Raw genomic sequence first — 24,660 nt, forward strand, 5'->3', positions numbered from 1 at the left:
AATGTTCAAAATTAATTAATAGCACTTGGCTCCTGCGTCCCGCAGTTCAAATCAACATTTCACTTCCTTAATCGTTGACTTTTTAAAATAACTGGAAAATGTGAAGTGGCTCATCAAAAGGAAGTTTTGGACCTCAGATAATTTTAACACAAACTTACCAAATAAAACTTATATGATACATATTCATTAGTCTAATAAAGCCTATTTATTTGAAATGCATAATCTTCAGGTGTATGTATTTAGTATTAATAAAGTATAACCCCCCCCAAAAAATTTTTGGGGACGTCTGCATTCAATTTCGTCCCAAAAATGTAAAACAATATTTTTTTTTAATCAAAAAGCACAAAAAATTGACATAGGTGGATAAAAATAAAATAATAATATATTTTAAAAAAAATTATATATATATATATATATATATATATAAAAAATAAATAAAATAATAGGAATAAAATAATAAAAATAAGTGGATAACTTGAAAAAAAATGGACATAAGTGTTTTTCACATAGTATATTTATCGTGTGTAGGTAACCTGATTATTATGCAATTCAAACAATATACTTAATATATTTTAAATAAATACGCTCATTATTATTAATTTAGAGTAGTTACACTTTATTGATACTAAATACATAAACCTGAGGATTATGCATTTCAAATAAATAAGCTTATTAGACTAATGAATATGTATCATATAAGGTTTATCTGGTAGGTTTGTGTTAAAATTATCTTTAAAAAAAAAGTAAATAGGAATTTGTCATGCATGTAAAAAAAATTACATAAATGTTAAATTAGGCTTGAAATATTTCTGTGAGTGTATACAGTGTTTTGTATGTGTGTGTGACTGGGGCCGTTAGTTCTTATTGCACTAAGCGTTGCCTTTTTCTTGGCTTTGACTCGACTCGGACCGGCTGACATCCCACCAAGCCTCCCACCCTCCCAACCCGCCCCCTCCGGGGCTCACTGATGTGAATGTTTCTCAGGATGAAGGAGAACAGTCGGGCCTCATTAGCAGAAGGTGCACTAGAAGAAGAGAAAGAGGTGGAAAGTTCAGCAGAAAAACAAAAAAAGCACAAGGTTCATCAAATGGAAGGAAGTGCAAGTTCCATGGAAGAAAGTCAAAGTTCAAGTGAAGGAGTGGAAAGTTCAGACGGTGAGCGACATGCCATGACATCACATCGTTAGATGATGTCACTGACTCACGTCCGACGATTTGCTCCAAAGTGTTCTGACTTTTTCAATTGAAAAGTCCTTGAAAAAAAAAAAAGTATAGCATTGTGGAAAAACATTAATTCCTTCAATTTTTTCGTTAGTTTTTTTGTTTTGCCAGACGTCCGCACCTCGCGTAAAAAAATGACGTAAATACGCACCGCACCGCCCGCGACGATTACGTACCTTCAGCGCATGCGCGAGAAGTAATTCCCCTCCGCACCATCGGCGGCGGTAGTCATTATTCCTAAAGGTAACCGGCAACCGCTTTACCGGGGCGGGGTATAAAACCGTAATCAACTCAGAAGGATGTTGACAGGGACGCCGGGGTAAACGCGGCGGCCAGCTGTTAAAGCGAAAACGGGCGCTAATCCACAAGTTCGCGCTGTTAAATGCGCGGTCATTGACAAACAAAACGTTTATTTTGAGGGCGTTTTTACCTTTCCAACAACTTGGATTTCCTCTGCCCGACGGAGACTTGGATTGTCACTGGTGAGTCCACCGCTATGATTGAATTTCTACCGCGTGGCTGTGCTTACTTGGACGCTCCGAGGACTTCAGGCCGAGGTGGAGGAACAGCGACTATATATATATAAAAAAAGAGCAAACTATGTCTATTTACCACATCACTCACAGCTTTGAAACCACCTTCTTTGAAGTCGGCCAAACTGCCACTGTGCTGTGTTGTCATTTACCGACCTCCAAAATACAATAAGGAGTTTTTAAACTACTTTGCAAATCTTCTTGCCGAAATATGATCATGTCCTCTTTATGGGGGTTTTTAATATTGACGTGTGCTGTCCTGAAAAACCATCAAGTTGAGTTGAGTACCGTTTATCCGCGTTGTCACTTGCTCTTCTTGCCCCGTGCGCTGATTCGCTAGCTTAACAGCCAATCACAGTGATCTGACGCCTGACGTCGATTCAACGCGTCGAATTTGCTGGAAACTCCCCGCGACGTAATCCGTCACGTCACGTGACTGTAAAAGTGGCATTGGGGTGAGTTTGGATGCGTTGACGCGTCCCACGTTTGCGGACTGAGGACGGTCGAACCTTCCTTTCATCCGTCACGCTGGTTTTCCTCGCCAAGCCGGTCGTCCCGTCATTGTCTGCGGCCGCGTCAATGTTATCAGCACGCCACAGACGCGGCGGCCTTCAGGGGGACGCTCGACTTTGGCCTGTTGTCTAATTGCCCTCGCGGGCGCATACTTGCGCTGTGAGGCAGGCGCAGCGATTTCGACTCATTCAAACAATCCCAGTAGGAACAATTTAGTTGGCAACGATGGACTGACGCTGCACTTTTAGAGGACAACGCTCACGTGTTTTTCAGTTTTCATATCCCGGCTTGGTAATTAGAACTGAAAAAAAAAAAAAAAAAAGTAGGACCTTACCGATTATGGGATTTTTTTTTTTTTTTTAGGCCAATGTGATTCCACTATTGGGCAGAATAAAATTGCGATAACCGATTATTTGGCCGATAAGTAAAATAAATAAATTGGCACATTTTCAAAGTTCCACTGTTTTTAATTTGTGCAGGGAAATTAAGTGGGAACTTTTCAGAAAGTTTCTGTAAGAGTTCTGAGGTCATTTTTGCAGCTCATGTCAATTTAGAATAATAAATAAATACATTCATTAATTAAAAACAACACTTTTTGTCTTATGTTGCAATAGGCTATGTTAACATGGGGGAAAGAACAAAAATGTGGAAAAAAATATTGGCCCATTTTTTTTTTTAACTCATTCACTGCCATTGATGGCTTTAGACGTCAAAAATTAATTTGAACTATTTCTGTTGGTTTGACATTTTTTTCCATTTTTAACAAAAGAATGAAAACCTATTGAAGTCATGTGATTAATTACAATTAAAATTGTAATCGCCTGATGACTTAATTTATTATAATCTTTTATTTATTTGAATCTTTTTTTTTTTAAACCAAATTTTTAATAATGTTTTCTTTTTTTAAATATTAAAAAAAAAAGATTATTAAAATTAGGGCGATTACAATTTTTATTTGTAATTAATTGCATGACTTTAATAGTTAACTCATGATTAATCACACATTTTTTATCTGGTCTAAATGTACAGTATTTTTTTTCATACTCTTGTTAACAAAAGTGGAAAAAATGTTAAACTAATAGAAATAGTACAAATTAATTTTTGACGTCTATAGCCGTCAATGGCAGTGAATGAGTTAAGAGGTAATATAAGACATTTACATAGGGTATTATTCTTTAGCATTCTATGACTTATTCTTGGAACACATAATGAAAATTATAATAACAAATTAAAAATTTTAAGCTATTTGTGTATTGGGGACAGTACATATTAATAAACATGACAGTAAATATTAGCCAACAGGTTATTTTTCATCTGCAGTCCCGAGACTGCCCAAAAAAAAGAAGAAAAAAGTTTTGCTAATTAATCAGAAACTGGCGATATTCCTGATTTTTTTTTTTAAAGCTTTTTCTGAAGTGGTTGGGTTTTAGTGTTTCCATTATTTTGAACGGAGCAATCCTGCTGGATGATACGTTTGACATATCGTTACATCAGTAGCGTTAATGTGGACGCTTTCAAATTTCAACTCGTGACAAAGGCCAAGACGTACATTTCATTCAAGTTTGCGTTTTGCTGCGGTCTGCTTGCATTGGGGGCGAGTAAGGTCAGAGATGGCAAATGTCCATCTTGTAATTCTCATTATTGCCACCTACAGGACTGGCAGGGAATTTCAAGTACTTTTTATTTTTATTTTATTTTTATTTTTTTTTGGGTCTTGTTTAGCAAACAAATAATTCTGCATTTTTGTTACCAGTTGAAGTTGCTGACCTCTTTTGCTGCTTATTGCCGATGCGCGACGTGATTTATCACTCAGGTTATTTATCTCATTGGGACAGCGTCACACGCCTGCGTGCTGGATCCGAACTAATTACCCTCTTTGAAATGTTTTTTCATCATTATGGGAAACTAATTAAGCTCGGTGTGCGGATCAGTTTCCCAGCGCGTTCCCACCGATCGGCTCCAACATTGCTCATTTGCAGACTTTTTCTCCTCTGACATGAGAGCTTGATGGTTCCTTCAAAGGTGTCTTGAAAGAAGTCCCGCCGCTCTCCGCCTTAAACGCCTGCGCCGTTAATACCAATTAAAGTTGAATTAAAGCCGCCGATGGCCGATGCGTCGGCGTGGTGTCAGAGCGGCTCAATGCGGGGAGACTGATTCGCTCTCATTTCAAGCAAGCATTCGATTGACTTTAACCCTCAAAGGGGCTCTCACGGAGGTTACTCGAAAGTTCAAAATGTCACTAGGAAATGAGTGGAGCGCATTCAAAAACGTGTTGTTTCTAGCTGGGGCCATTTTAAAACGGATGGCGGCACTTGAAAGCTATTACGCTATTGCAGATCATGTTATGGATAGCAAATTAACACAAATTAAATCTTCACAATATTTGTGTTCATTTAACTTAAGTGCACTATATTGTAGAAGTGTCTTTCAAATGTGCCGCGGTCTGATGAGACCAAGATACTTTTTTGTTTCAGATCATGTCAAGGGCGGGGGGGGGGGGGGGGTTATTACTTTAACTAAGGCTAAATGCTATCTTGCTAGCGCTAGCTAAACAAGTCAATGCACTTACCATCATCCAACCTTTTTTGTAGTTTATCTCGCGCCGATCCTGCATTGGAAACATGCTGGCAGAAAAGTATAGTGCTAGTTCCTGTATAACAAAAACACACCTTCTACTGATTAGATGCAGATGTGAATTAGAACGCAAATGTGAATTTGGAAGTAAATAAGACGGAATTTATTAATTATAAATATATATTTATATTTCCTCCCAGCCATTTTGACTGAAGCAACCCACTTTGCTCCTGGCTGTTTTACTGGATTTGGACTGATTTTGTAAAGCCCACAGAATATTGTGTTTTCTGCTATAAAAACATACCAAGAGAAAATTGAGTCTTCTTTCATCAGGATTTTTTAAAAAATTGTATCTGTTTCTGTTTTGCAGCAATTATCATTAGAATATAGCTCAGTTTCATCGATATTCACATTCCTGGTGAAAACAGACAAAAATAGCTTTTTGGCAACATGGCCCTGGTTGATCTCTTATAACTCATTTTTTGTAATGACTACCACTGCTTTAAGCCACCTCTTCGTGTCAAAAGCTGTATCAAAGCCTTCTTCTGTATGCTCTTGCATAAAAAAAAAAAAAAAAAAACATACATTTTTGGGAGTGCAGGACAAAGTATTAAACATATTTATACGTTTTTGGGTTTGAATGAGTTAATGGGTTTAGCGTATGAATCGCTATGACTACTGTTTGATTGACATACACATGGCTCAAAAAACAGGACTGTCTCTGTGGAAAAAGGATATTCGGTCACCTTACTTTTCTGGATTATCATCATGATTTTTTGTTTTTGTTTTGAATGCATCCCCCCTGTGATAAAATGGGATTCACTGCATAGGCCTCATTCAATTAAAATTAAGCCGTTGGAGTAGCAAGAGTGTAAATGTGGCATCAACTGCCACACGTAGCAACAGCGAAGCTCCCGTTGGCCTGTTTTCAAAGTTGATATGAGATTGATGGCAATAACATGTTCTCATTTTAATCCCCTCAAAGCAGCCCCCTGCCGATGAATTATCACCTCATCGTCGGCGTGCGCGCAGCATCTCACTTTTCTTCCCTCCATTGTTCTTTATCTCCCACGAAAGCCCTGCGAGACCCCCCCCCGTGATGAAAGCGCCGCTAAATGAATCTTCGCTGAATGTGAATGAGAAGGCGGCGCCTTTAATTGGCTCCCGGACGCCGCTTCACCAATCGGTCTGCCAATATTTTCATTTCGAGCCCCCCCCCCCCCCCCCCCCCCCCCCCGAGGTGGAGATGGGACCGGATGCGCTGCTGCCTGAGGGTCGGACCCAATCAGAACAGCAGTCATCCGAGGAAGATCAAATCCACATTTGCATGCGCGAACGGCGCGTGACTACTTTCTGCCGACAATAACTTAATTTTGACTCTTAAATGTGGATATTTTTGTGAGTTTTTTTCCCCCACCATAGAAGTGTAATCAAATATAAGAAATTCACCCTTTAAACATTTTTGTAATTGCTTTTAGATACCACCAAATGGCGCCACACACGTTTAGAATTATTATTTTTTTTACTATTAGACAAAACTTTATCCTGGCTGAGTGAAGTTCCTTTTCAACAACAAAATGCCACCAGATGGCACCAGTGCAATGTTTTTTTATTAGACATGGCTTTGGCTTGAGAACAAAAACAGCCCCCCCCCCCCTCCCAATGAATAACAGAAAATTGGTTCACTATTAAAACTGTGAGTAGGCGAATACATTTTTTAATATAGCCCAAGATGCTTGGATTATAATTTCAATAATTAAAGAAATGCCTAAAATGTGTGTCAGGAAGGTTCCAGGACTGGTGTCTCAAAAGATCTATTTCAAATCCCTTTTTTGCCCATTAATTTTTTTGTTTAATTTGTCTTAATAGCAAGTTTGTTTTTATCTTTCAATTTTTTTCAAATGTTAAATTTTAAGTTTTAGTAGTATTTTTTTCCCCATTAAAAAATAGTTGTAGTTTTTACAGCAACTGTATTAAAAAAAAAGAAAAACGTTTTTATTGTCAAAAAACCCCAAAACGATTCGGTTTTTTAAAATTTTTGTAGTATTTATTTTTTTAATTGTTGTATTTTTCAAGTGTAAAATAAAAAAAAGGTCAATAAGTATTATGTAAAACATAAATTTTATTCTCAAATAATAACATTTTTGGGGGGGGCAATTTCTTTCTTTCTTTTTTTTTTTTGCACCGGAGCCTCTTAGCATGATGTTACACCACTGAACCAAAGATTCCCTTTTTTAAGAAGCATGTTCATTTCAAATTTATTTTGTAAAGAAAAAAGTTTTTTCAGCTTTAGATCGTTGCTTTGCTTTAAAGAAAGCAATAACATTGCCCTAAAATAATGCTGTTGGAGTCTAACGTACATTCTCCAACATGACCGTCTTCTTGGCAAGGAACTGTCAGATGCTCAGGTAATTTTGTGATGCTGAAGCAACCATTTTCCTGCCACAGCATCTGGTTTTGCCTTTGAAATGCACTAGTCCTGGAACTTTTCTGACACAAGCCGTATATCACAAACTCAATTTTTAGAGCAATACAAAGAAAAGTGAAATTTAGAACTTTGAAAATGGAGCTTATTGCCATGTGGGAAAGTTGACGTTGGGACTCCTAGTTCACATTGACTTAGAGTCCCAATGTCGAGCAACTGATTGTGTTAAGTCAGAAAGGGACAAAAAACATTTGCATACAGTGAGATTTATTTACATATTAAGCCAAGTCAGGTATTAGAGCATCATTTGCATTCATCTGCACTCCAACACGTTTTGTCCGGCTCTCATTATTTTCCTCCTTGGTGCCATTAATTTCTTTAATGCCTTCTAGTGCAAGGGCAAACAATACATCAGAACTGCTTGCATAATGAAAAAAATATATTTCTCCAAATTATCTTTTACTCAAAAGACCTTGTGAAATAAATATCCATTGCAGTGGATTTGCATTCCTACTATGTTCAAGTGAAGCGATCATACCCGTTATGTGATATCATGACTTTCAAATACCAAACTAAAAAGTATCTTGGATTTTCTACTTTTGCTGTAAACAGTGGACCGGCCCAGTGTGGTTAGCATTAGCGTTAGCATCTAACGCCTCAGTTATTTGCTCCAAAATCTCTCTGAAACAACCATAGATGGCGCCAAACTTTTGTAGATAGAAAGGTAGTGCTTTGGCGCAGTTATTAAATTGCGGTGAGGAGATTTAATTATTAAAAGTAGTGCTTTGGCACCATGCTGTGGGGCAATTGTAAGCCTTTTTGGTGGGCGGTCAATTGCTCAACTTTTTTTTTGGGGTATACACAAAAGTTGATTGATTCAAAATATGAGCTCCACGTTTTTCTTTTTCTTTGGATTTCCTCGTCATGAGTGAGTAGTTCTACTTAATTTCTACAGTTGATAAAGTCTCTTAAAACGTGTATAACAACCTTACTCTTCCTTTCCACCTGTTCTCGACTGTGAAATTCATCACATCACCTACTATATATATATTTTTTGTCTTTTCCTTTTTCTTGTCCCCAGACGCGACACGTCCTAACACATGATGAGACACTGAATAATTAAAAAGCTGACTGGGAGGATTCATAGCAATTCAACGTGTTAATAGCAAGCAACAAGATATTAAACCCGTGTGTTGTCTTTGTTTGAGGACTGGAAGAAGTGCTGTCATTAAAATGACTTTTAATCTAAATCTGGAAAAAACGTTTATTGCCTGTCCCAACTTTCTAAACTTAGACTTCACCATGAATTATAGTAATTGAAGTCCTTCAGCAATGAAACTTACTCACTTGATCCATAAAATCCAACTGTTCTGATATTTTCAGAGGTTGCTGTGGGCATACAGTAAGCAGAGAGAGATGTCCTCATCTGTTTTAGCGACCGTTAATTGCACTTTTGTGATATTATGTGACGTAAGCTTTTTTTGGGGGGGTTTATGTTAAGCGAGACTGTCCCATGTGCCAGTTTAGCACGGTGTCATCGACTCTCGTTATTTACAAAATGTGCACAGACTGTTTTACGCATAACATGCCGCATTACGAAATGCAACACCCCCAAAAAAAACTATTTTAAAATGACCAAAATAGCGCACAAGACTGGTCATCAATCAAACAATATCACACGATCCATAGTTTTAATGTCTTACTGATAATAACAAAAAAAGTTTTTTATTAACACAAATATAGCTTCTTGATAAAATGAGAACATTTGTTTTTTTTTAATTCTCTTTTTTTTTTTTTTTTTTTTTTTTCCAGAGAGATCCATGCCTCAAGTGCGGGGGGCACCCGTGGGTACGGGCCTGGACACAGGAAATTGCATCATTCAGATCGGCTGCAGGCCAAAAGTAAGTGCACTCATTAATTTTTCAATATATTTGACCTGTGGGGTTAAATCAGCCCCGGTACTTAAATTAGTTTTGTGTCAACATGCTATTCGCATAGGGTGACCATATATTAGAACATTTAAAAATGGGACGCTCCAATTTCGCCGAAAATCAAGTATACAATTTATTCTCACCAAATTTAATCGATAGTCGATCTTACTTTAATGCTAAATACTATTTTGCTTGAAAGTTCAACAACTCCCCACTATCAAACCTTTTTTTGCTCGGCCCCCGCATTGTAACAATTGACAAAATATGTCGCAAAAAGCTCAGCTTGCGTTGGGTCCAACACCAGACGACCACAGTATTAGGATGGTAGGACTACATTTCCCATCATTCTTAGACACGAAAGCAGGAAGTAGTTCTCGTGCCGGTATGATGAAAACATGCCAGCTAGCAAGTTTTTTAAAATTATTATTATGAATGAAATAATAACTTTTAACAAAACATTTTGGTATGTATACGGGGATAAGACTCAGAACGCAAATGGAATTTAACAGTTAAATTTTTATTTTTTATTTTTTATGTCCGGGTCAATACAGGACATCTAGTCATGCTATCTTAGCATATGTGCTATTTAGCCACATTGCTATAGCTCATCGTTCGCTAACTCTGTGTGGAAAAACTTTTTTTTACTTTTAGTCCTGTTACTCAAATGAGGAGTTTCAATACAATTTCTCTCATCTCAGGGTTAAATGTTTCCACAATAATCTCCTTCCATTACAGAAATACTCACTTCATCTCGTTTTAGCCTGAACAGATTCCTTGTTTTTATTTACATGTAACACGAAAGGCACTAAAGCATACTTGTAATAAGAGATACTAAATGTGTCGTTATTTTTATGAGCGCCATCATGGTTTCTTCATGGTCGAGTGCTCATTATTAGTACGGTTATGGAGATGAGAGCCAACGTTAAGTTGCGCACAAAAAACGGTGGCCGGGGACTTTTATTAACTCTGAGCACAGATGGTGGGAGGCCTTCATTAATACGTTGTTGGAATATGAAACAATTTTAGCAGGATATTAAAAACGCCAGTGAAGTGAAACTTGAGTTAAGAATAAAATTGAGAAGTCTTTTAAATATCATTGCTAACGTTTTGTGTAAACGGGAACGGCATGTTGACACTTGGACGCTACATATGTAGCGTATGCGGCTATTGTTTGCACTGATTAGCATTGTTTGGTGGAACGTTTACCTGAGGTAAGTACAATCACCACCCATTTCTTTTGAGAGAGGTATTTATTAGTCATAAGTGGCTGATACACCCGGACGCTAATTGTGGAGTCTATTAGTGAGACGGCCATTATTGGCGCTAACACGCTAATCATGCAAATCTCACAAACAAGGTAGCGCTCACATTTTTCGCGCCGTACATCCAGTTACCCGATTTGCATCTTCGTCAAGCGTCCAAAATTTATGGAGCCGCTTAATTCTTTAGTGCACCTTCGTTTCCGCTGCCAGATAAGCACTCGCTAATTGGCTGCTTCTTCTCGGCCCAGATAAATGCCACAGATCAGCGACTGCCGCTTTTGCACGTGGTAATAATGAGCTCGTAAAGATAAGCATCGCGAGGGAAGCTTGAGTATAGGATGTCGTTGGTCTCGCCGCACGTACGTCCCTCTGCTATTTGTTTTCCTAATGTGACTTGTTTCATAAATATAAAATATGCCCACAAGAAGCCTGCATGAGCTTTGTTTGGCGTGTTGTCACTCCTCACTGATGCAACTTTACCATATTGCCAGCAAGGCCTGAGATATTGTTGTGGTCTGTTATGGCTTTTTGTTTGTCTGCAATATTTGCCTCTTCGCAATGAAATAATGGACTCGAGGTTCTCTCCATGTAGTTCTTTTTTTTTCTTTTTTAAATACCTGCTCATAAGGATATTGAGGTTCATGTCGTTAATGCCAAATCAACTCAAAAAAATCTGAAAATTTTAAACCAAGCAGATTTGGATTTGAATGAAACTTGGTGTACTTGTTGATAGTCATGTCACAACACTAAACCTAAAATTTTAGGCAAATCAAAGAAGGGGTTTGGGCGCTACAGCCTGCCAAATTTGGACATTTTCAGCAAAAGGGGGCGTGGCCAAGGTCAATTTACTAAAATGCGCACCAATCATCTTAGTGATTTTCATACCTCAAATTAACAGTTTCGGAAGGGCTTTCCAGAGCTTTAGTCGTTTAGTCTGTATGCTATAAAAAATTATTGAAAAATTAAATACATTAAATCAAATCCTCGTCGGTTGTTTGGCTTCAAGTAGTAGTACTCTTTAAATCTATTAGCCACAACAAAGCATGCAAAGTCGCACCACAAAACCTAATTAATAATATTATTTTGTTTTTCCAGCTCTCGTGTGTGAAATCAACATAGGATGTATACATATGAGTGAAAACAAGTTTGGAACTCTGATTGAAAATCATGTTGTTTTTTTTATTTAGTTTTGTTTCTCTTTGAAACGCTCCTCTTGCTTAGGAAACACTTGTAGCACATTCGACATCGATCGGCAGCCAATCATGTCGCCCCAACTCAAACGACCGGGTTCTGTAATGGCTTTCCACATCGCTCTTTATTTAGTCAATAGACTCGATTTAGGATGTAATGAGCGCCAAAAAAAATAAAAAATAAAAAAATCTTGAAATTGTCACTAAATTCCACCTTCCACCTTGTAATGAGCTCGAAAATCAATTAACCACATCATCAATTAATGTTCTTGGTAAGAGCTTTCCAGATCTTTACTCACTGATGGCTCTTTAAACACACCAGCTGGCGTTAATCAGAATAACATCAACGCTATTGAAAGATCTTCCAAAAAGAAAAAAAAAAGAAGAATTCTTGCGGTTGCGTTTGTTGACTGTAATCATGCGAGCCTCGTAACGACTCTGCGAGTCCACCTGTGAACCGTGTCGCTCTCCAGCAAATGTTCACTTAACCCCGCAAAGAATTACAGGTCAGCGCACGTTAACGACTTTACAAAGCGGCAAGCGATGTTCTTTTTTTGGGGTGTGGGGGATAAAAAAAAAAAAGCGGTTGCCTTGTTGCATCGTCCAGCTTGAATGAGCATTGAAGAGAATTGAGGGCGGCGGCTACATGTGGATTTCCTTATGTAATCTGAGGGGAAAAATGTTTCCTATTCTAATACGACTGCCTGATTAAAAAAGTCTTTGCTTGAAAGGTGCTTTGGGAAGATGACGCAAGTGAAGACGGGGATGACTTAAAGCACGTCTTTCACTTTGGAATACGACTGATCTCCAGGAGCAGCTCTTGATCACGTCTCTTTCATTTTTAATTAGACGACTGTGAGAGGTGTGCAATAGAAATGAAATGGACTTTTTTACGTGATTCATGAAATAATGGATGAATCTTAATGACACAACACGGAGGTGGGCATCAACATTTTTGCGCCGATTTATTATTGTTTGGCTTCGAGGTTCACTCATGAGTCTGAAGTCAAATAGGAGTGAAAGAAGTGAGCGTTTTTTTTTTCTTCTCTTTATTAAAAGACAAAGCCGTTGGGTTCGAGTCGTCTGGTGCAGACAGCGGAACGCAACGTAATTGGATATGTGGGAGCAGATCGAGGTGCTTGATCAATACAAATGACTGCAGGCTTGTTTTGCCTCCCGCTGACATTTTGGAGTCGACACCAGTGATTTTCGAACCGATTCAAATGTTGATTGGGGCTGTCGGGCCTTTTTTTCCTCTACGATCTGGCTGACGCACTTGTTTGGCTGACACGCTAATGCATTAGAAATTGATTAAGCTGTTATTTGTCTCAACAGCTGCATTAGACTTGACTCCATTACAGTTCTGTGCTGCAAATGATTGCGCCGAAAAAAAAAAAAAATAGTGACTCTTGGAATTTTTGAGAAAATATATCCCCCTTAAAAAACATTTTGTTATTCAAAGGTGGATGTTTTCCCCCGCTTTTTAGACGTCTCTGAAAAGTGGACTCCACCACCCAAGCACTTAATTTCTGTCAATGCTAATTGCTAAGCTAACATGGCTTCTCCGTGTTTTCTCATTATCCCTTTGTGAGAACGATACTTGTTGGCAGAAGTGTCGCTTATTCGAGGCGATGATTCTTGACTTGGATGCGCTAGTAGCCAGCCAAAGCTTGTTGCTAGCTAGCTGCTGCGGCGCAAGTCGCGCCGAGCTTCCCTCGAGCTTTCACGGTGGGTGCCGTGAGCCCAATGAAGATGTTTGGAACGGAAATTACTAAAAATCTTTGATTCTCATTTTTGCTAAATGACAAAATGTACATTTTTGCCTTGCAAACTGCAATATGAAAATGGTGGTGATGCTAAATGGTGAGGAACTTTCGTGTTTGTCATCGTTTGTGCCCGTTCATTGAGTTTTGTGACTATCATTGGCAGAGGGTTGAAAATGTGCCTTCTTCTTGCTAAAATTTCCCAAGAACCTTCTAAAGAACACACTTTTATTCGCACGCGCAAATGTTGCACATGAGCGAGTACCAGTCCGCTAAATAATCAGTTGCTCGTCACTCGTGGCAAAGTTCGATGACTAAAACACAAAACTTGAGTTTTACTTTGCAACATGAAAGTACTGCATAACCTGTAGTCGACTGGGCTCGTCTCGCAATAAGTGCAAAATGATTGAGTCAGATGTCACAGAAATCCTTGCCATTTGTTTTGAAAACCGCTTATTTCAGCCATTTCCTGAAATCCTTCAAAGGTGAACTTGTCCTAGTCTGTCCAATAAGCAGCCAAAAATTTTAACCAGGTATACTCGAAAGATGGCTGACCCTGAACTGCGAAACCTGATGAAACAAAGCCTTCAAGTTGAAATTGGCCTGCCTGGAACATCCATCTCCAGCTGCATGACGTAAACGTCTGTAATAAAAAAAGCTATGAGCAGAAATGGAAGTCTGCGCGTGCCCGAAGCGAACCCGACTGGAGCGTAAGAATTGCAACGTCATTCGCTCTTCCCCCCGCCCCCTTTCCCCGAGTCCAAATTAGCCGCTAATTGTCACTTTAGCGGGGAAGTCGGCTGATTAAAAACTTGCAGCAGTCGTGCCGGGGATGACGCATTTGTCCTCTGCAGTGGTGAATGTCGCCTCCAACAAAACGGCTCACTTTGCCAAGTGCAGGTATTTTTTATTTTTTTTCTCCCTCGCGGTTTTATTTTTAGAGGTGACGATAAACTTTTCACAATGTCACAACCTGACCTTACCGCCTCTGCTCGTGGAGGGAGTACAAATAAAGTGCAAAAGCCCGAACCCTGTGCTCCTTATCCACGCTTTTTTTCAAGCGGTGTGTTCGCGCCCGCACGTAATATATTTATACCGTAGCTGGAGGAATATTTGACTAGCATGTTTCACGAGAGCACGGAATGCAAATCCTCGGCATTGCGGCCGAGGTCATGAGATGGAATTCCTTGGGCTCGGCGCGCTTCATCCATATACTGTATACATAAAGTTAATGGAGCTTGGTGAAGGCGGAGGCGGGGGGGAAATACAGCGGAAGAGAGAATTTGTTTTCCCTTTTTTAATAGCTAAAAATACACCCCCTCGTTTTGCGGATTTAATGGTGCGGCAGTATTCTTCGAACGCGACGCCGTAACAAGTCCCGGAGGGGAGGCATGAAGTGAGAAGTTGTTTAAAAGGAGGCATTTTTTTTTCTTTTTTTCTTTTTTTTTTTACTGCGTCAGCAACTCATTCCACATGAAAGTAAATGTTGGCATAGTGTTATGGTTAGAGATTGCATGAAGGGAAATGTGCATCGTAACCACAGCTGATGTTGATCGTCATGGGAAATTGTGACTTCAATTCTAACCTTGCGTTCTCTTCGAGGTTACAAATGCGCTCTTGCATGCAGCAGTGGAGGAATTCTTTGACAAGCGGCACAAGAAGGCACGCTCGGTTGCCGCCGTAACTGACTCTTTTGAATGCTTTCAGACATTTTCTGTGCTGATGACTTACTATTGTATTAATTGAGGTCAGGGATGGGCAACTTAAACAATGGAGGTGGCCGTCATTTTTCATCAGTGCTACTTGGGGGGGCCACAGAGGACCTGTTAACCAGATGCGTGACAAAAATGCCAGTATAAATATGGACAAAAATTATGTGCATATTTTAATGCTTTTTATTGATCAAATGCACACCATAGTATGTTATTCGATTTCATTTTTTATCATGCATTTCTCAATGCATGTATAAAACATTCAGCCTTCAACATTATTATTTTTTTTTTTATCCCAGTGAAAAGCGTTCTTGTGGATAAAAATGACCATTTCACTGCTGGAAAAAAAAAAATTTTTTTGGTAGTTTTTCACAAAAATCGCTCAAAATTGTAATATTATTCAGGTACTTGCAGGTCTTTCCAAATCCACCAAAAATTATTAGGCCTACTAACGCTGTAGTATGAATGGTGATGTTACAACTTTAAGCTATAAAGCGGAACCCTATTGACAGGGGTTAGGAAGCAGGCCGGACCATGAATAGCGAAAATCCGCATATAATTGATGCCCATTGAAACATTTTTCTTCAAAAAATGCTGATCAAACTCCAATCTACATTTCCACAAAAACGTTCCCTTTCTTTCCTCTTTCATCTCCCACAAAAAAAAAAAATCAAGAAATGGAAACTGAAAGGAAAAAATGTGGGGAACAAAATCGGCAAATAAGTGATTTTGGGTGTCAAGCTGCTCGTATGCAGGGATCTGCTCGAGTAGAGGAAATGTTTTTAAAATTACGCACCATCAAAAAATAAATAAATAATCAAGCATGGAACAAAGGTCACCTGGAACGGAGTTTCTCATTGCAACAAAACATTTTTTCTTTTAAGTGAAATGTGGGACGACATTAAACACGTTATGAAAACTGAACTTGAAGTCACTCTGTTGTCAATGGTCGACTTTGGGCGTGGCTTCGTGAGACTTTTTTTTTTTGCGGGTAACTTTACTCATAATACACATGAGTACAAAATCTTTGGTAACAGACAAATTAATTTTTTAAAGACTCCAGGAAATGTAGAAAATGACTGCTTAATTAAAAAATCTGAACATACTGTACAAGTGCGGAACTTTGACAAACCTAATGAGCGAGGCTGTGAGCAAATATGATGTCTATGTGCGAGAACAACCTTGATGTAATTAAAGGTTAATCAAGTGTAGGCGCAATGTTTTTTTTGTTTGTTGGTTTTTAATTATGAAGAAAGCCTTTATGGCTTATCCCTTTATAAAGTTATTAGTTGTGCTCATGAATTACGGGGGGGGAAAAAAACGTATTGAATTAAAATTACTTATTCTTATTTTTCATTGCTTTAATTTCCTGCAAAGGAGATCTTAACAAATTTGGTTTAATTGTATGTAGGTGCAGGGACTGATATGATTTTGACCTCTTTTCAGCCAGCAAGGATTTATTCTTCTTCACGAATATTTCAGTGTGATTGTAAGACATTCTTCTATTTGGACTTTGAGCCAGATTCACGTGAAAAATCGAAAACCAAATCCATCTTGTTGTGATGTTTACAAGGACATTAAGTGAAGATATGTAGGCTTCTTGCGCTAGCTTTTCACTGGTTATCAAAAGGTGGCGCGTTTTGTGTGTGAACGTCTGGCATTGTGTTAGGGGTTGATTTCATTTTGTTAACGTTAAAAGATTGCCAAGGACTCGCACAGGAAGTTAACTAGCTTTTTGTCAGAATAGAGGACATATTTTGGGGTCATTTGTGACTGGTGTTGTGCATTTGAGTCCTTACTTGAATTCCCGTTGGGTTGCTAGGAACAAATGACTTTGATTTGAATTTTGTATGCAAAGGAGGCAAATCCAGGTCCAGAAAGTGAAAACCCTGCCACAGTTTGGCTTTCGTCATTGATGCTAGCTAGCGAGCTAGCTAGCTAGCTAGCTAGCTCCCTAGCAGGTAAAACGAGCACCATGGTAGCTAGCTAGCTAGCACCTGAAGCTAAAGCCTAACTGTGGCAGGGTTTTTGCTTTCTGGGTCTGGAAGACGTTGCACGGAGTGTTCTGTTAGCTTCTTGCGCTAGCTGCTAACTTTGACGCCATGCGCTTGTCACTAGTCAATAAAATGTATGATTTCAGATTGTTGATTTTTTGTGTATTTGTTATTATTTCTCATTTTACTTGTATAACTCCTTTGTGGAGAGAGAAATGTATTCATTTATTATTATTATTATTATCACACTTTTTATTTTATTTTGTTTGTCATTGGAAATCTTGAAAATTTATAAATAAAATGTTGAAAAAATATATTTTAATTGGGTTCATCTGTGACTGACTTCAGGTGATGATGGAGCATCGAGCTAAATTAGCTTCTCTCATTAGCCGGAATAGCCGCGATAACATCATTTGGCTATCGACTTGAACCGTCGTCTCGTCTCGCGTAGAATGCGAGCAGCCAGTTGAGCGTGATCGTCGAGCACAGGACTTGACGAAACACAGGGAGTTCCTGCGGGGGGGGGGGGGGGGGGTTGAGGGGGCTGGCCTCAGATGGATTTCCCAGGTAATTAGGGGTGGCATTTTCCAAAGGCTAAAGCCGGCATCAAAGCGCACATCAGCTAAGGAGACGCTTGTTTCCTGAGAAAAGGTTAGGAAAGACCCCGAAGCCCGCAGGCCCGCTTGCCTTTTTACTGCGTCTTCAGTGAAGCAGACAGCTGACAGCGCGCATTAACGGCGTGCAGGCCAGCATGGAGGCGCACCGCTTTGACTCCTCTGCTTTCTCCGGCTCGGAAACCAGCCAGCCTAACAAATGATCAATGACTACTAGCACAAGTGGCTAAAATGCTTCCTGATAGAAGACAAACATCCACTCCAAATTCAAGGGGCTACGATGTTTTATTTCTTTCGGTCTTTTTATTTTTTTAATTTATAAGTCAATGTTACAGTAAAGTTGGACTAGAAGCGACAAACCGTTTGAAGCAAGCGCACTTTGCTTCGCATCGGAGAGCTGCTCAAGTGAGAAAGATTATTTTAATTATTTCGAGAAACTGAGAACAGGTGCTTCTCAGCCTATTTTACATTAGAATAATTTCACAGCTCACTACCAAACAATATAACAAATATATTAATAGTGAACTAATGATGATCTCTTCTCGATGCCTTCCCCAAATTGACTTACTTAGTGTGAAATTTGGGCCTGTTTAATTGAACTTGAAGCTGATATACTCTCAGGAAGCCATGACGTATTCTTTTGTATGAATATGAATGCGGCGGATACACAGATTTATTGTATTTTCTGCCAACTCATGGAAGATAATTTAACTGCTGTGCCAGTCACTATACATTGCCGGCAAAGCTAAATGAGCTGTGAAAGTTTGGAAATCTCAACTAATTGGTAGGCAAAAAGTGTGGCGATGTCGCACGCAGAGCACATTTGCATTATATGCTGAAATGAGTCCTCGTGAGTTGCGCTTTTTTAACTGTTCGCAATCAAAATGTATTCAATTGGAGGCGTTCTTTTCATCCTTTGTCATACGGAACAAGCGAGCGAGTTCACCTGACGACAAAGACGTCCCGCATTTCATTTCACATCCGCTTCTCTAAGCAGCAGTGTTGGGTGCGAAGGGCCAACAGCGAGCGCCCGTGCTTCACATCTGACTGGCGGGGTCGCAACCAATTAGCTCGGTTGCCGTGGAAACGCTTTCTAACCGTCGGCGACACACAAACGGTGTGGGTACTTTGTCAGGTACGCCTGCACAATTGAGATCCAACGTTGCCACTTTTTACACAGATAATTTTGCTCAGCTTTTATTCAGAGAGGTTTTCATTGAACCATGTTGAGTATTGTGGCTAAAATTCTGGTGGATCATGTCGTAATAATAATAAACTTGACCTATAGATCAATGCAAATAAAGAACATTGCATTACTGTTTATAATCCTACGGAAGCATATTACATTCACTTGGGGGTAAAAAAGGTTTTCTGAGGAATTTATTTTTGGGATTTATTTTTTGTTTCTAATTTTCAGACTATTTTTCCTTTTTATTTATTTATTTATTTATTTATTTTTAACCCCAAAATATTTTTATTCTAAACTTTTCGGAACAATATATTTTTCTGTTTTCCGCCCAATATTTTTTATTCTGGAGACCTCCCCCCCCCCCTTTTTTTTTATATACGGTTTTTCAAATTTATTTTCAGAATAATTTATTAAACAATTTTGGATATATATATATTTTTTTGCAATCTTTCCCCACCCCCAGTTTTTCTGAACATTTTAATTTTGGGTGGAAATGGAGAAAAAACAAATAACTGCTGAAAATTGCATCATCAACTGTGGCTCTCCTTTCCCACATCTGAGGGCATTAGAGTAAGTATACAGTAAAAGCAGTCACTATAACCTGCTGATTTCTGCGTTTTATAGCAGGGGATATCTATATTAAAACAAGTTATGTGACGCTTTTAGTTTAAAAATGAGTAACTTTTGATGTCCATGTATGAACATGTCTGAACTGAGGCAATCGTAGTTACTAATAGTGGCACAAATGCCATTGTTTATTTGAGGGAGGTGTTTATTTGACGCACCCAGCCATCTGTTCGAGCATCTATTATTATTGGAGCAAATATTACATTCAAAAGTCTTCTCATCAGCGGGGTGCGGCATTAGCATAATGTGCACACAAACCCTTTAGTTGTTCTTTAGCCTGCTAATGAAAGTAGCTTTTAATGTTTTGGGTTTAATTTTTTTGAATCCTCGAAGCGCTCTCATCCATCTGTTCAGTCTGCGTCTTTGAAGGTAGCTACGTTCGCCAGCACAGCAACGATGCTTTAAATCCTTCTTAGTTTTCTCTATGGATTTTGACTTTGGTGAAGACCGGTTGCTTGGGAAAAAGGCAGCGTTCTCTTTGCTATAAAGCAGTTTCCTTCAATGCTGCCTTTTAATGTTACATCTGCTTTTATGAGAAGAAAATGTAATCGTCCCTCGCGGGCAAATTTAATTTATACTTCTATTTGTCATGCATCAAATCAAATGCATACACTAAGGGAGACGTGCGTGTGGGTATGTATACCGATACATAAAAAAAATATAGAGACAAATGGTGCAGAATGCTAATAAATTGGATGTTTTCTGCACACCAGTGGCCACAAGGCATCATCCTCGGTGTCCTTTTCATGTTTCAACAATGAAACAAACATTTTACCCGGCTCATTTTTTTTATAAGGGCTTGAATTCCATTTCATAAAATGGAGGCTTTACTTATCCCTTGAAATCACACTTGATCCTTAAATCCGCATCAGGTGTTGTTGGTCTTTGGCTTCACTGGGGGGAAAAAAAAAAGTATCAGAAAATACATTGCATTGTTGTTTTCAGTTTTATGAGAAAAGAATGCAAGCCTATGGAAGAATATTGCATTCACTTAAAAAAAAAAAAATATTGTTTTTCTGACATTTTTTGGGGGAGCTTTGTTTTCTTTGTGTATATTTTTTTCCTGTTTTCTGAGTATTTTTTTTCAGTTTTTACATAATGTGTGTATATATAAAAAAACAATTATTCCAAAGAGCAAAGTACCAGCTTCTGTTTTCCGGAGTATTTTATTTTATTTTATTTCTGACTTGTTGCAGACACTTTCCCGCATGTAATAGAAACTTAACTGTTAACTTACTAAAATCAGGCCGATCGATTGACATGTTTGTATATTTTTCTTAACTGAACCAGTAAGTGATAAAATTGAAGGTACCGGTACTTTGGGTGGGGAAACAAATTGATATTGCAATATATTGTTGTGCTTTCTGTTGCAACAAACACATCGATACACTAAGGGAAGCATCAATATTTTATGACGGCACACCAGCGCAAAGCACTTTATGGTTTTTATTATCCCGTCATTCAGACATGTCAATGAAGCTGCAAACCTACTCAACGTAACACGCCGCCTACATCAAGGCCAACTTAAAAAAGAAAGCTTTACCAAACAATACATTGATGCCAATGCAATTTGCCTTGGTGGACTTTTATTTTGAAGTCGGCCTGCGTGGCGACGTGACCGCCATCTTGACTTCCTTTTTCGACGTGTTGGCTTACATATCGAAGTTTTTATTTAAATTACATATTTTCTACCAACATTATCACAATGCCATCCCGAAAGTATATTTAACTGCTAATTTATGATGCTAAAAACCGCTAGTTAATTATGTTGCCATTGTATGATAAGCTGCAAGTCTCTGACGTTAGTGGCTAGCAGCTAGTGTTAGCATTAGTGCCTGGCTGGTACGGTGGCCCAGACGTGCAAAAAAGGGCTGGCATCACCTACCTGGCTTGCTTTCTTGACTTTTTCAATATCCTGCACCTTGGCTACTTTGTATTTTCACTCTCCATGTTTAAAGGAAGGGAATGTGCTTTAAATTGCACTTTGTCTTTTTCATTATATAAAAGAAGAACTTTGTCTTCATTTATTTTATAAAACACATTTTCCAATAAATAAAAACATTCAACTCAAAATGTCAAATATTGACGTTTTAATTTTGGGGAAAATGACTTTAAGCAATTCATATTTTGTTATTTTATACATGGAGCAGATATAAAATAAGAATTCATCTGCCTCTTATTGCACTTAAAGTTGTGTTCCTAAATCCTAAAATGACCAAATTAGTTTTTTATTTTTATTATTTAATGGGTAAAAGTGTTTTATAAAACCAACCAATTTATCTTGTTTTGTTTTTTCATCTAAAAAAATCTGTGATCCAATTTAAACCGTGACTTTTGTGATCCTTTGCTGTCACCGTCAGTACTTAATCTCTTCTGTCCTGTTTGTGGGGGCGCTAATCCATAAATGGTGGTAAAGAACTAGCATCTAGACAATATTGGCGATGAACAGTCAGCAAGTTTTTACTGCCACTCACATACTGAATATCGTGGGCAAAATTTCTGACCATGTATCGTGATATTGTTATCGTGGGCCACATATCGTTGTTGTTCGAGTTGCCCGTATCATCCCACCCAAAACCGGTACGTTAGAAGTATGCGGGAAAGTGTCCGCCATGCAACAAGTCACTTAGAGTTCAGAGGTTAAATAAAAAAAATACTAAAAAAAACGGGGCACCAGGTTGTTTTTTGAGTATTTTTTGCTGAATAATTTTTCCTACTGTTTTTCTGAAAATACCTCCCAAATTTTTCGGACAGAAAAGAAATATTCAGTAAAACACAAAAAAATATTCAGTAAAACAGAAAATAAAATAACAGAGTTGTTACAAGTGACTTTATTTTCAGTGCTTTTAATTTGCCATTCTGACAGCTGAGTGGGCGTGGCATGGACCTAAATTGACATTTTTCAAAATACTGCCTGTGACTGAGTCAAACGTATAATCCGAGCAATTATGTTGCTTTGCTTGTTAGTCAGGAATACCGAGCTACTTCTTTTACGTCCTTCAAGCACGAATATAAATTAAACTCATTGAAGATGAGAACAAACATTTATATATATATATATATATATATATATATATATACACACACACACACCTACCTGTGTAAATGAATTTACCGGCATTATTCCAATAAGTGATGGAGGTTACAGACGAGCGCTAATTAAACTGTTTGAATCGGCAAGGTTAATCAAAGAGTACCTTTTTGAAAAGTAAAGTGCCGTGTTGTGCATGTGCGTGTGTGTGTGTGTCATCTCGCAGCAGTGGCAGACGTTCAAACGGTAAATTTAAAGAAGACCGGGGCCAAGAACAAACCCACGCAGACGGCGAGGATTAAGATTAACGGCGTCTCCATCAGCCAAAATGTTGTTTACCAATTTTTGTCTCGGCTCCTCTCTGACGGTTGATTTGATGTCAATCTCGTTCGTGTGTCTGCTGGATCTCACTTTGTGGATCCGTAAAAGGTCTTCAGCGAGTTTTGCCTCTTGAAAGCCTTAACGAGAAACCGCTTACGATGAGGTTTCTAAGGCACCGTCCAGACGGACGCAAAACCGGCTTCGTTCCTCAAACCAATCTCGTACACACAGAAGCATTTCAAGACGCTGAAGACGTTTAACGGCTGTAATGTATATGCCAAGTCTGGGGTGGCGCTGTAGCGCAGCCACAGGAAGTTAACGGAAAGCGTAGAAGACAAACACTTTTTTTTTCCCCCCCTAACTTTATTGCAATCTACAGAACAAACATGGCTTTGCATGTATCAAAACAACATGAAAAAGACGAACACAGGAGAAGTGACAATGGCGGGTGATTCAAGTACAACACCGCTTGTTGAGCGTGGGAATAAAGAAGCTAAATATTTATATAGCTTAGGAGGCTGAGCAAAACGACTACGACACGGCTATCTGCCATTGTTGTTGACAGAATGAGTATCCTGCATAAGGCGTCCAGACGGACGTGTTTCAAGCTCCGAAACGGCGCCATCGTGTGGACGAACGGCCTGAACGGTAAGAAACTTGTGAGGATACGTTGAAACTGGCTTGCGAAAAATCAAGCCCATGTCGCCGCTCTCAAATGTTGTGGGCGTGTCTACTGAATGCGCGAAAGCCACACCCAACTCAACTGTGAACTGTCAATCAAATACCACGACTGTGAAGTACTATGAAAAGGCTCACCTTCAAAATAATCTAGTTCCTCTGGACTTTAATCATAAAAGAAGCCATTTTGGTTGCCCTAAAAAAGTACAAATAAGACGAACACTATAACAACATAATTCCTCACTACGGGCGTTCCCACATTTTCTGTAATTCTCTTCAAACATGATGATCTCACCTTGCAGGTAGCAGTCGCGATCGATCACTTTGGTGTACTTGCGTGACACGAATTACTACTTTCCTATCAGCCAATGTTCACTGTATAGTAATCCCATCCAATGCAGCATTAGATCCACAACAAAAGTTGCCTTTCCTCAGGTTGCTAACCTCGAGGGCGGCGGCGGCGGCGGCGGCGGCGGCATTATGCCTGAAAGGCATTTCCGTCATCAAAACGCACAAATCTCATTTGCACGGCGCATTTTGCCGCACAAGAACCCCACAAAGCGATTATTGCTTTGCGAGACTAAATGGATTTGCAAGTACCTTCACACACACATTAATGTGTTTTATGTCGACTGCATAATATCGATGCGGCAAAAACGGCACAATGTACAGTATGTACAGTGCGTTTATGCACGGTATGAAGCCTTCCGTTGAGTAACGGTAGCTGTTGGCGAATTCTGCTGAGTCATTTATCGGCGCCGCTGTGCATCACGTCGCTCTCATTAAGCCGTGTAAGCAAAGCAAAAGCAGACGTTTATTTCTCACTCTTAGCTGCAGGTCGTCATTTTGCTGAAATCTGAAACGTCCGCATTTGGTTATTGAGCTCATAATGTTTTGTTGTTGTTTTTTTGTTTAATCTGCCTCTTTGCAAATAAAGACACACGCCCATTTGTAGTGGTGGGGAAACGTCGTTCGTATCTCAGTATTATAATGTGATCCCAAAGAAGAGTAATTGTTGAGATGTGTGTGTGTGTGTGTGTAAAAATTAATTATGTGCTGGGTGTTTTGCTTCACGTGTAAACA

The 24,660-nt window shown here is 38.9% G+C and overlaps 1 long non-coding RNA gene across 1 annotated transcript; it reads left to right on the top strand.

Moving 5' to 3' along the window:
- The first annotated feature begins 1,506 nt into the window (after nucleotides 1–1,506).
- LOC147168814 (uncharacterized) lies at nucleotides 1,507–23,531 on the top strand. Its single transcript, XR_015095939.1, has 3 exons — nucleotides 1,507–1,702; nucleotides 9,078–9,166; nucleotides 23,465–23,531. It is a non-coding gene; the product is annotated as an uncharacterized LOC147168814 (long non-coding RNA).
- The last annotated feature ends 1,129 nt before the right edge of the window (nucleotides 23,532–24,660 follow it).

Source organism: Leptonotus elevatus, chromosome 9, assembly GCF_054856555.1.
Source record: "Leptonotus elevatus isolate MCC_2025b chromosome 9, RoL_Lele_1.0, whole genome shotgun sequence".
In the NCBI taxonomy this organism is placed as follows: Eukaryota; Metazoa; Chordata; class Actinopteri; order Syngnathiformes; family Syngnathidae; genus Leptonotus; species Leptonotus elevatus.